Below are 13,564 nucleotides of genomic sequence, written 5' to 3'. Positions count from 1 at the left end.
AAGAAATGAACTCGGTTAGGAATGCAACACGAATAATTGACATACACCGCAAAGATCTATATTCACCATCATATAAATATGTCACCATTCGTACACCCCATCTAGTTCAATGCTTGTTGTACATCACTTACTTGACTTGGCTTGCAACCGTAATAATGGTCGCGAATTATTATTATGCTCACACGCTACGCCGAGCTCATGAATACAACAACCATCTTGCTAGATGTTCCACATAAAACAACATGGTTAGTAACAACATAACCCATATAACTAAACCCCGAACCGACCCGTAATCCTACAAGTCCCGCATAATAGCACACACAAAAAGTCTAAGTCTAGGTGCCTATCTCAAGTCACCTAAATCCCTTAGACCATGCTCTGATACCACTTGTAACACCCCAACCCGTTATCCAACCTTAAACGCGAAATTTTTTTATTTTTATTTTTATACAGATAAGGTGCTTTAACGCCTTTAAACGAGTAAATTTTTTTTTTTTTTTTTTTTTTTTGAAAAATAGAGTCACTGCCCGGACAAGGCATATGCCGCGGCGCGGTTTGCCTTGTCGCGGCGCGACACAACGCGGGAAACATTACACATCTTAACCCAGTTTCTGATATCAACTTCAGGCCATTGCCGCGGCGCGGAGGGCTTTGCCGCGGCGCGACACAACTCGTGTCCAGGATCTGACCTGCAACTTTTTATTTAAACCAAATTTTACACCTTTCATCATTTTTCCAACACAATCAAAACTGCATAATTCATACACAAACTTAAGGAAACAGTTTCTAATATCATTAAACATTCGCAAACATCTTTTAAACATCAAAACATGTTTTCATAATCTAAACCATCATTTGGTCCCAAATTTGGGAATAACAAACATGACAAATTCAAAACACTAGGCGTTGATAAGCGGTAACCGTAGAGCGTGTTTACAAAAGGGACTTGCAATACCACTTACACTAATGCCAATGCTCCCCTAGCGCTTCAAACGGGCTCCTTACCTTCGCGATGAACCTTAGCACCTAAAACATAAAACATCATGGGAGTAAGCTTTTACACTTAGTGAGTTATAGGAAAGTAGTAAAACATAAAACATAACACTTATCCTTCAACCCATCGGTTGTTTAATTACTTTCAGATCCGATTCATTCATACCATAGGCATGACTTACTAGGCCAACCCTAGTAATCATACCTAAGCTAACCATAGACATACTAAATATGCCTAAGCTATCATCATTTCATTTCATCATCATTTCAAACATAGACATTTAATGTGTCTAAGCTAAAACAAACCATAGGCAAGATTACTAGCAATGTAATAACCTTGCCTAAGCTAAACATCAACCATAGATACAATTATTAGGCTAACCTAATAATTCTATCTAAGCTACATATATAGTGCACTTAGTCGTTACTCTCTTGCACGGATGCAATCCGAGAACACTAAGCCACTCTTGACCCGCCCATATTACCCCCTATAAACTCACCTTGCTTAATTGAATTTCCTTGATCACTTGTAACCTCTTTTCCTTGATTAGCACCTATACATGAGCTAATCTCATTAATCACACAACTCAACAAAATCACAACTTTCATGAATCATTGCATCTTTCTATACTTATACATACACTTAACCCCCTAATCACAACATACATACATTCTAGCCTTGATCTCATCTTTTCTAAGATAGGAATATTACCAATTAAACTTCATAACTTTAATCATGTACATTACTAGTTCATCTCTTTTAGTAATACATGCAACTTTCCACCAATCTTTTCATTATTCATTTAATAAGTTGCATACAATCCAATTCCATTACTAACACCCTTAAGTTATTACTTAATCAAATTCCATAACTTACAATAATAACAATAACTCAAACATGAACATCCTTCTTCAAAATTACTAACTAAAACACATGAACATCTCATTGAGACATTTTATCAAACACTTGGTGTGCATGACTAGAAATTTAACTAGAACATCACTAAATTCATCATATTCATACCATAAATCCAAAATGCAAGTTCATGCTTAATTCTTCTTCCAAAATCAATGACAATTTCATTTTAACTCAAACAATTGTGCACCATTCAACAACTAGCAACTTCTTAAGCATAAATCTCATCATTATCACACAATAAAAGCAATACATAGACATAAAATTCATACCTTGACTTTTAGAGTTTAAGAACCCTAATTATGCACAAAGAGAGTGAAATTGGAAGATTAAAGCTTGCTAGAGTGATTAAGGTGTGTTAGATTTCACAAATCTTCAATTGCATGAGTCTAATTTCAACAATTTGTGGTTTCTTCCTCCTCCCTCAACATCGACATACACACACATACAGGAGGTTTTTCTGTATAATTTTTGTGAATAACTCAATTTCCAGCATTTTAATTCTTTTTAATTTAAATTAACTTTGGCCTAATTGCACTTTCTACCCTCCCCATCACATCTATAGCTAGGAAGGTCCTTAATTCTAACTTTGCACCATTAGTCCTTCTTAACTTAACCAATAAACTTAACTTTTGTCCATTTAACATAAAATAACTTTTACCAATTAATTTCTTAGCAATAAAATTTCACATAAAATAATACCTTAAATAATTGGGATGTTACAACTCTCCCCCTCTTGGATCGTTCGCGTCCTCGCGAACCATTCTTGATGCAACGACGGATAATACTTCATGAGCCATTCTTCAGGTTCCCATGTACATTCGGAACCTTTTCTAAATTGCCATAATACCTTCAACAATATAACCGACTTATTTCTCAAGCGCTTAACCTTTTGCTCCAAAATCTTTATTGGCTTCTCCGCATATCTTAACTTATTATCGACCTCAATTTCATTCAAAGGAACATAGGTTGATTCATCCGCCAAACACTTTCTCAATTGCGACACGTGAAATGTGTCATGTATATTACTCAATTCTTCGGGTAAAGCCAAACGGTAGGCTACCTTCCCAACTTTCGCCACTATCTCAAATGGTCCCACGAACCTTGGACCCAATTTTCCCCTCTTTCTAAAACGAATGATGCCTTTCCATGGAGAAACTTTTAGCATCACTCTATCACCTACTTGAAATTCTATCGGTTTTCTCCTTTTATATACATAAGACTTTTGTCGATCTTGTGCCGCCTTCATTCTTTCACGAATTTGGTCGATCATCTCGGTGGTTTGTTGTACTATTTCCGTGCTTCCTAATTCTCGTTGACCCACTTCGCCCCAACAAGTCGGGGTTCTACACCTCCTTCCATACAACATCTCATATGGTGCCATTCCAATTGTAGAGTGATAACTATTGTTGTATGAAAACTCAACTAAAGGTAAATGAGTATCCCAACTTCCACCGAAATCGATGACACATGCTCTCAACATATCCTCAAGAGTTTGTATAGTCCGTTCACTTTGACCATCCGTTTGCGGGTGAAACGCGGTACTTATATGTAACTTAGTACCCATTTCCTCTTGAAACTTTCTCCAATATCGTGAGGTAAATCGGGTGTCTCGATCCGAAACTATAGAAACCGGCACTCCATGCCTTGCAACAACTTCCTTCATATACAACTTAGACATTGCTTCCGATGACGAAGCTTCTCTTATTGCCAAGAATAATGCACTCTTAGTCAATCTATCAACAATAACCCAAATTGCATCGTGTTGTCTAGGGGTCTTAGGCAACTTAGTCACTAAATCCATTGTAATATGCTCCCATTTCCAAACCGGTACCTCTAAAGGTTGCATCTTACCATAAGGAATTTGATGATCAGCTTTCACTTGAAGACAAGTAAGACACTTGTGCACATACTTAACTATATCCCTCTTCATTCCCGGCCACCAATAGTCTTTCCTTAAATCTCTATACATTTTCGTAGCACCGGGGTGAATCGAATATTTAGATTTGTGAGCTAAGTCAAGGAGCTCACTTCTAACACCACTTTGCAAAGGTACCCAAATTCTCCCATATCTAAGTCTTAATCCACGAGAATCTACCACAAAATCATCAACTTGCCCCTTGATCCTTTCTTTTCTCACGTTTTCGGGCGATAATGCTTCACCTTGTGCAACACGAATATCATCAAATATTTGAGGTGATATTACCATGGCCAAACTCGTTATCTTAATTGGTTGATGACTCGACTTCCTACTAAGAGCATCCGCTACCACGTTCGCTTTTCCGGGGTGATATAAGATCTCACAATCATAATCTTTCACCAAATCGAGACCTCTCCTTTGCCTATCATTCAGATCCCTTTGATCACATAAATATTTTAAGTTCTTATGATCGGTATAAATGGAAAACTTAACACCATAAATATAATGACGCCAAATCTTTAAAGCAAAAACTACGGCCGTCAATTCTAAATCATGCGTAGGATAACGTTTCTCATGTTCCTTCAATTGTCGGGAAGCATAAGCTATGACCTTCCCATTTTGCATCAATACACACCCTAAGCCTTTCTTAGAAGCATCACAATAAACCGTCATGTTCTCATTCCCTTCCGGTAAAACCAATATGGGCGCTTGAACAAGCTTCTCCTTAAGGAGTTGAAACGCTTGTTCTTGCTTTTCTTCCCATTTCCATGGCACACTTTTACGAGTCAACTTGGTGAGTGGGGTGGCTATTCTAGAAAAATCTTGTATAAACCGTCGATAATACCCCGCTAAGCCTAGAAAACTCCTAACCTCGGTAGGATTCGTAGGTGGTTCCCATCTCATAATTGCTTCTATCTTTACCGGATCAACACAAATACCCTTCTTATTAATGACATGACCCAAAAATTGAACTTCACGAAGCCAAAACTCGCATTTAGAGAACTTAGCAAACAACCTTTCTCTTCTTAAAGTCTCTAATACTTGTCTTAAATGCACCGCATGTTCCTCTTCATTCTTAGAATATACCAAAATGTCATCAATGAATACAATTACAAATCTATCAAGCATCGGTCGACAAACTCTATTCATCAAATCCATAAACGCGGCCGGAGCATTTGTTAACCCAAACGGCATAACCACAAACTCATAATGACCATACCTCGTTCGAAAAGCCGTTTTAGGAACATCTTCTTCCCTCACTTTCAATTGATGGTAACCCGACCTTAAATCTATCTTTGAAAAGAAACTTGCACCTTGTAGTTGATCAAACAAATCGTCTATCCTCGGCAACGGATACTTATTCTTAATATTGACCTTATTCAATTCTCTATAATCAATGCACATTCTCATAGTTCCATCCTTCTTTTTCACAAATAAAACCGGAGCTCCCCATGGTGAACTACTGGGACGTATAAAACCTTTATCTATCAAATCTTGTAATTGAGTCATCATTTCTCTCATCTCCGACGGGGCTAATCGATAGGGAGCTTTGGCAATTGGCATGGCCCCGGGTATCAAATCTATTCTAAACTCTACCTCTCGTTCGGGAGGTACACCGGGCAATTCACTTGGAAACACATCCGAAAACTCGTTAACTATCGGTACATCATCTAATTCAACAATTTTTTTCGAATTATCAACAACATGTGCCAAAAACGCACAACATCCATGAGACAAAAATCTTTTAGCCCTAGCATACGTGCATATAGGAATAGCACGCCTAGCTCGCTCCCCATAAATCCATATAACTTTCCCACTTGGCGATTGAACTAACACAATTTTCTTACGACACAAAATTATCCCTTCATTGTCATCTAACCAATCCATACCCACAATTACTTGAAATTCCCCCATATGCATGGGTATTAAATCAATGACAAACTTTTCATCATCCAAAACAATTTCACACCCCTTAATGATACTATATACCATCACGGTTTTATTATCCGCTATTTCAACCTCTAATGGGTGTTCTAACATACTTGGGGTCATATTAAAATGCTTACAAAAAGAATACGATACAAACGACCGCGTAGCACCGGAATCAAACAAAACATGCGCAGGTAAAGAGTTTACAATAAAGGTACCTGACACCACATTTTGGGACTCCTTCGCTTCGAGTGCGGTAATCTGATGAGCTCGGGCCCTTGGTCGGCTATCACTAGTCTTCGGTTCCGTCTTAACCTCTTTCTTAACGCTACCACTAGCTAAATCCTTCTTGTATTCCAGACATTCGGCTTGAAAGTGACCTTTCTCAAAACAATAATAACATTGCTTACCTTTCTTAGGACATTCGACGGCCCTATGACCCGGCTTCCCGCAAGAGTAACAATCAGTGGTACCCGCTTTACATTCACCCGTATGATTCTTACCACACCTAGTACACGACTTGGCTTCTTTCCCACCGCTCTTACCCGACACAAAACTCCCTTTTGACTTGTGCGGGGATTCGGAACCAAACTTACCCTTCTTCGGACTAACATTATGCATCGCCTTAGAGTCTTGATCTAACTTTCGCTTAAACGCCGCCTTCTTCCTAAGTTCATGCTCTCTAACAAGTGCTCTATTCATCATTTCGGCTAAGGTCTTATAAGTGCTCTTGTCGATAAATTCACTTATCTCGGGATTCAACTTTTCATGATAATGATCCATCATCAACTTGGGACTTGACACAATGTCCGGACAAAAACGAGACTTATCATTGAACTCGGCATTAAACTCGGTCACCGATTTACTTCCATGCTCTATATTCATAAACTCGGATTTCAACCTACTAACCTCGGCGGGTGGAGCAAATTGGGTCATAAACATTTCACGGAACTTGTCCCATGAGAAACTTGTAGCCACGTCTCGCCCATGAGACTTAACTATGAAATTCCACCACTCATAACCACTACCCTTCATTTGATGAGCCGCATAAATTACCTTTAAATGCTCGGGGCATTCACACAACATAAAAGTTTCTTCAATCTCATCGATCCATCTTTGACTAACAATTGGGTCAACCTTACCATGAAACTCCGGGGGATGGCAATTTGCAAAGTTCTTATATTCAAATCGATCATCCTTCCTTCTTGGGGCTTCTACCTCTTCTTGTCTTACCCCACTTCCCCCTTCGCCTCTTAAAGTAGGGTTATTAGCAATAAGAGTCTTTAACTTCTCGTCTAATTGATCGTTTATCATTGTCTTGATCTTTTCTAACAAGGTTGGGGTATAACGTATCAAGGCTTGCCCTATTTGCCCCGAAATGTCATTTGGCATGCTAACTTCTTCGGATTCATTTTGAGAGTCTTCAATAGACTCCATGGATGGGGTGTGGACGTACTCGTCGTCCTCCTCATTACCTCTATTCGGTGATACAATAGCCATTCTGAAAATTACATTCAACTCGTTAGTTCAAATACCTACATCATCATCATAACCAAACAAATCGAAAGAATTCCTAACTCGATTCACCATGACCATAGTAGACGTTCATGTGTACTAAAATGAAGTAATAACAATGGCCTGTTGTTATTACACCATTCCATTACACATTTAATCTACTAAGACATCATGGCTAACGAGTATCAAACTCCTTACATAAACCAATCATAATCTCAATCATTAAACTACAAGTCTCGTCAACGACTCTACCCTATGGAGCATGGCACAACTATTCGACCTTAACACTTATGCAAGTCCTAAACCGCTTATCATTTCATAACAATGGTTTAAGCCTAGATAATCCCTATCGTGGGTTATCCAAGTCCCTTAAACCACAGCTCTGATACCAACTTTTAACGCCTTTAAACGAGTAAATTTTTTTTTTTTTTTTTTTTTTTTGAAAAATAGAGTCACTGCCCGGACAAGGCATATGCCGCGGCGCGGTTTGCCTTGTCGCGGCGCGACACAACGCGGGAAACATTACACATCTTAACCCAGTTTCTGATATCAACTTCAGGCCATTGCTGCGGCGCGGAGGGCTTTGCCGCGGCGCGACACAACTCGTGTCCAGGATCTGACCTGCAACTTTTTATTTAAACCAAATTTTACACCTTTCATCATTTTTCCAACACAATCAAAACTGCATAATTCATACACAAACTTAAGGAAACAGTTTCTAATATCATTAAACATTCGCAAACATCTTTTAAACATCAAAACATGTTTTCATAATCTAAACCATCATCTGGTCCCAAATTTGGCAATAACAAACATGACACATTCAAAACACTAGGCGTTGATAAGCGGTAACCGTAGAGCGTGTTTACAAAAGGGACTTGCAATACCACTTATACTAATGCCAATGCTCCCCTAGCGCTTCAAACGGGCTCCTTACCTTCGCGATGAACCTTAGCACCTAAAACATAAAACATCATGGGAGTAAGCTTTTACACTTAGTGAGTTATAGGAAAGTAGTAAAACATAAAACATAACACTTATCCTTCAACCCATCGGTTGTTTGCTTACTTTCGGATCCGATTCATTCATACCATAGGCATGACTTACTAGGCCAACCCTAGTAATCATACCTAAGCTAACCATAGACATACTAAATATGCCTAAGCTATCATCATTTCATTTCATCATCATTTCAAACATAGACATTTAATGTGTCTAAGCTAAAACAAACCATAGGCAAGATTACTAGCAATGTAATAACCTTGCCTAAGCTAAACATCAACCATAGATACAATTATTAGGCTAACCTAATAGTTCTATCTAAGCTACATATATAGTGCACTTAGTCGTTACTCTCTTGCACGGATGCAATCCGAGAACACTAAGCCACTCTTGACCCGCCCATATTACCCCCTATAAACTCACCTTGCTTAATTGAATTTCCTTGATCACTTGTAACCTCTTTTCCTTGATTAGTACCTATACATGAGCTAATCCCATTAATCACACAACTCAACAAAATCACAACTTTCATGAATCATTGCATCTTTCTATACTTATACATACACTTAACCCCCTAATCACAACATACATACATTCTAGCCTTGATCTCATCTTTTCTAAGATAGGAATATTACCAATTAAACTTCATAACTTTAATCATGTACATTACTAGTTCATCTCTTTTAGTAATACATGCAACTTTCCACCAATCTTTTCATTATTCATTTAATAAGTTACATACAATCCAATTCCATTACTAACACCCTTAAGTTATTACTTAATCAAATTCCATAACTTACAATAATAACAATAACTCAAACATGAACATCCTTCTTCAAAATTACTAACTAAAACACATGAACATCTCATTGAGACATTTTATCAAACACTTGGTGTGCATGACTAGAAATTTAACTAGAACATCACTAAATTCATCATATTCATACCATAAATCCAAAATGCAAGTTCATGCTTAATTCTTCTTCCAAAATCAATGAAAATTTCATTTTAACTCAAACAATTGTGCACCATTCAACAACTAGCAACTTCTTAAGCATAAATCTCATCATTATCACACAATAAAAGCAATACATAGACATAAAATTCATACCTTGACTTTTAGAGTTTAAGAACCCTAATTATGCACAAAGAGAGTGAAATTGGAAGATTAAAGCTTGCTAGAGTGATTAAGGTGTGTTAGATTTCACAAATCTTCAATTGCATGAGTCTAATTTCAACAATTTGTGGTTTCTTCCTCCTTCTCCCTCAACATCGACATACACACACATACAGGAGGTTTTTCTGTATAATTTTTGTGAATAACTCAATTTCCAGCATTTTAATTCCTTTTTATTTAAATTAACTTTGGCCTAATTGCACTTTCTAACCTCCCCATCACATCTATAGCTAGGAAGGTCCTTAATTCTAACTTTGCACCATTAGTCCTTCTTAACTTAACCAATAAACTTAACTTTTGTCCATTTAACATAAAATAACTTTTACCAATTAATTTCTTAGCAATAAAATTTCACATAAAATAATACCTTAAATAATTGGGATGTTACAGGTGCGCGGCGCGCACCACCTATTGTGCGCGGCGCGCACAAGGCCTGATCAGTTATGTCCGGTTTTGTCATTTTTAGATTAAAGATCTCTCACTTCACAACATTTTATAATATGTAAAACTAACACGTTTCAATAATAAAACAAGATTTACGACATCAGGCCCACATCGGTCGTTTTACGACTTTCGTACAAAATACAAGTTTTCGACTACATGAGTTTAAGTTCCAAACACAACCACGAGCATGATGTTTGGGGATAAACTACCCAAATCCTAAGTCGAAACCAAAAGTAATCCAAGCAAGCATCAAAAGGAGAAATCGTCTAATCCCGAGCATACCCTTGCCACGTCCGCCTCCGAACCTAAAAATGTAAACAATGAGAGGGTAAGCTAATGCTTAGTGAATGCAATACTTATACGCATACATACATAATTCAATTACTTGCATTCACCTACACAAAATAACACACGTCATTAGCAAAACATAAAAATCACGTATCCAAAGTGTATAACAAGCCAACAATGATAACATATGGACCACGCCCATAATACAATGTTAATTATGAATACGTACAAACCACAGGTTAAGAAAAGATCACGAGGGAATAATCCCCCTTAGAAAGCCACGGATGTTCATAACATCAAATAGTACCAAATTTCTATTCCACACATATGAGGTATCGACACTAGCGAACTTAAACCCTCATCGAATGACGAAAATGGTGGTATGGCGTCGACACTAGCGAACTTAAAATCCGTACATATGAGTTATCGACACTAGCGAACTTAAACCCTCATCGAACAACGAAATAGTGGTATGGCGTTGACACTAGCGAACTTGAAATCCATACATATGAGGTATCCACATTAGCGAACTTAAACCCTCATCGAACAAGGAAATAGTGGTATGGCATCGACACTAGCTAACTTGAAATCCATACATATGAGGTATCGACACTAGCGAACTTAAACCCTCATCGAATAACGAAATAGTGGTATGGCGTCGACACTAGCGAACTTGAAATCCATACATATGAGGTATCGACACTAGCGAACTTAAACCCTCATCGAACAATGAAATAGTGGTATGGCGTCGACACTAGCGAACTTGAAATCCATACATATGAGGTATCGACACTAGCGAACTTAAACCTTCATCGAACAACGAAATAGTGGTATGGCGTCGACACTAGCGAACTTAAAATCCATACGTATGAGGTATCGACACTAGCGAATTTAAACCCTCATCCCGCACCCCGATCCCATTGTGGCCCAAAAGAAGTGTATTCTACCGAATAACACATGCCACATCGTACACAAGTGATGTGTTCTAGAGGGTGTGTATGAAACGGCTATCAGTTTTATATTTATTTACTACAGGAAATCACCTAAATTAAACTAAAACACAAAAGGCAAGTATACCTATCGTGTAATAATATAGCTAAGGTAAAGTCCGGGAGGTCGATCCGTGGACACTATTATTGGGTGTCTTACTAGGTCAAATTAGTTAATTAAGTAGTTAAACTAGATTTAGTAATATATAGTAATTATAGGTAACTTTGGGGGGATTTACCGTTTAATGACCGGTTTGTCGATTTTGAGACTTATATCATAGTTAAAACCTAATGCAAAATATTAAATATAAATATAACTTATTTTAAAGAGTAAAGTAAATGACAACAAATAAAAGTGCAATAATTAAAAATATAAATAAAGCATAAAAATAAAAGTGCGATAATTTAAAGTACGATAAATAAATTGACGATAAATGAAAGTACGATGAGATATAAAATAAAGTAATTATGCTTATTTCAACTTCCGTAATCATGATGTTTGACGTTTTGATTTTAATTTATTACTCTGAGTTAATTGTCCTTTGTCCTGGTTTATTTGATACGTCTATCTGGTTTTTGTCCATAATAGTCCATCGGTCATAAATATAAAGTGCGAGTGTCCTCGTCAAATTACCCTTATACCCGAAGTCAAATATTCTAACTGATTAAGGATTTAAACTGTGACGCAGTTATCACTTCTGTCAACAATTACACCAGTTATCACTGTATGTAATCCACCCCTGTTTTAATTAGTTTATGAATATTAATTCATCCACTTGATCAGAATGAATAATCAATTACCCAACCCAATTGATTAATTAAATGATTATAACAGATTCCATATGAACGTCACTAAATAGGACAACCATAATCATTATTAATTATTAGGTTAATTAATTTGAAGATAGGTTCGATAGACTCCAATGAGTTGTCACTCAATTAGACAATACCCCCCATCTATTAATAGTCAATAGTCCAATTTCCACAAGTGTCGGTCTTTTGTCCAAACCTCAATTATGGTACAAAATCCAATAACCCCATCTTAATATTTAGTCCAACATCACGATTACTTCGGCTCAAATAAGCATAATAATAACTTAGTTACGAGACATTAATTTAAAAAGGAAGAACATAACTTACAATGATTATTTAGAGCGTAGCGTTACACGAACAGAGTTTCGATTTAAAACCCGTAAAACATTCTTACAATAAACCAATTATTATTAAACTTAAATTAAAATTATAATTATAAAATAAAAATATAAATATAAATATAAATATAAATATATATATATATATATATATATATATATATATATATATATATATATATATCGTATATGATATGAGAAAGGAAAAGAAAAAGGTGTAGTTTCTTCATTACTCCGTGCCTTGCTTTTATAGGCAAATGATTGATACTGTTGTAGGTGGAATGTTAGCTGGCTACCATTCAAAGTTGAATCAATAATATCTCGTTGCGAATTATTGATTTGAAATTTTCACTTATGACCCTTTAACTATGCTCAATTAACAACTTTTTATTATTTATTATTATTCTTATTATGAATTATTTAAATATTATATTATATTCTTGTGCATAGTTGACATGTACTTTCAGCTCCGTTGCGTCGAGCGTTGAAAGTTGGTTCATGTCTCGGTTCTGGATTTTTGAAAGCCTTTTCGTATAATTTAATATCTTGTACTTTGCGTTTTGCGGCTTGTACTTTTGTAATTTTGAGACGTTTCTCATCAATAAATAGAACCACTTGAATTGTACTTTGTACTTTTTATCTTTTTGGTCATTTGCGTCTTCAAATCATTGAATCTGTCTTTTATCTTCACCTTTTATTATTTAAACGAATATCACTTGAAAATAGAACAATTGCAACTGAAAACTTTACATATTGGAAAGATATTGCGCCTGAATATATGTTCATTTGTAGCACTATCAAATATCCCCACACTTGAATGTTGCTTGTCCTCAAGCAATATAGAACTTGAATATAACTTTACCAGAATCACTTTTTATTCTTCACACTTTGTACATCAGTGATTTCAATACGGCGGTATGAACAATGATAGTAACGATGTGGTTTACAGTCCCACATGACTTATAAAAATTTAGATCCTTTAAGGAAATTGGAGCTTTATGAAAACATTTGATCTTTTGAAAATTCATTCTAGATTTTATCCTAGATAAGTTTTCCGGAATAACCCTTTACCGGTGTTTGCAAATTGTTTTTGTGGGTTTTGTGGGTTTCAGATTTTAAAATTTTAGCTCAAAACTTGCGGTTTTATGTCACCCACTTGCTAACCTTGTATTAAGAAAGCAACACGTCCAGTATACTTGCTCCGTATATTACCTTTCGGTAAACTACCTTCCGGTTGTA

Source organism: Rutidosis leptorrhynchoides, chromosome 3, assembly GCF_046630445.1.
Source record: "Rutidosis leptorrhynchoides isolate AG116_Rl617_1_P2 chromosome 3, CSIRO_AGI_Rlap_v1, whole genome shotgun sequence".
In the NCBI taxonomy this organism is placed as follows: Eukaryota; Viridiplantae; Streptophyta; class Magnoliopsida; order Asterales; family Asteraceae; genus Rutidosis; species Rutidosis leptorrhynchoides.
The sequence above is the reverse complement of the archived record's forward strand: the minus strand, read 5'-3'. Positions refer to the sequence as shown.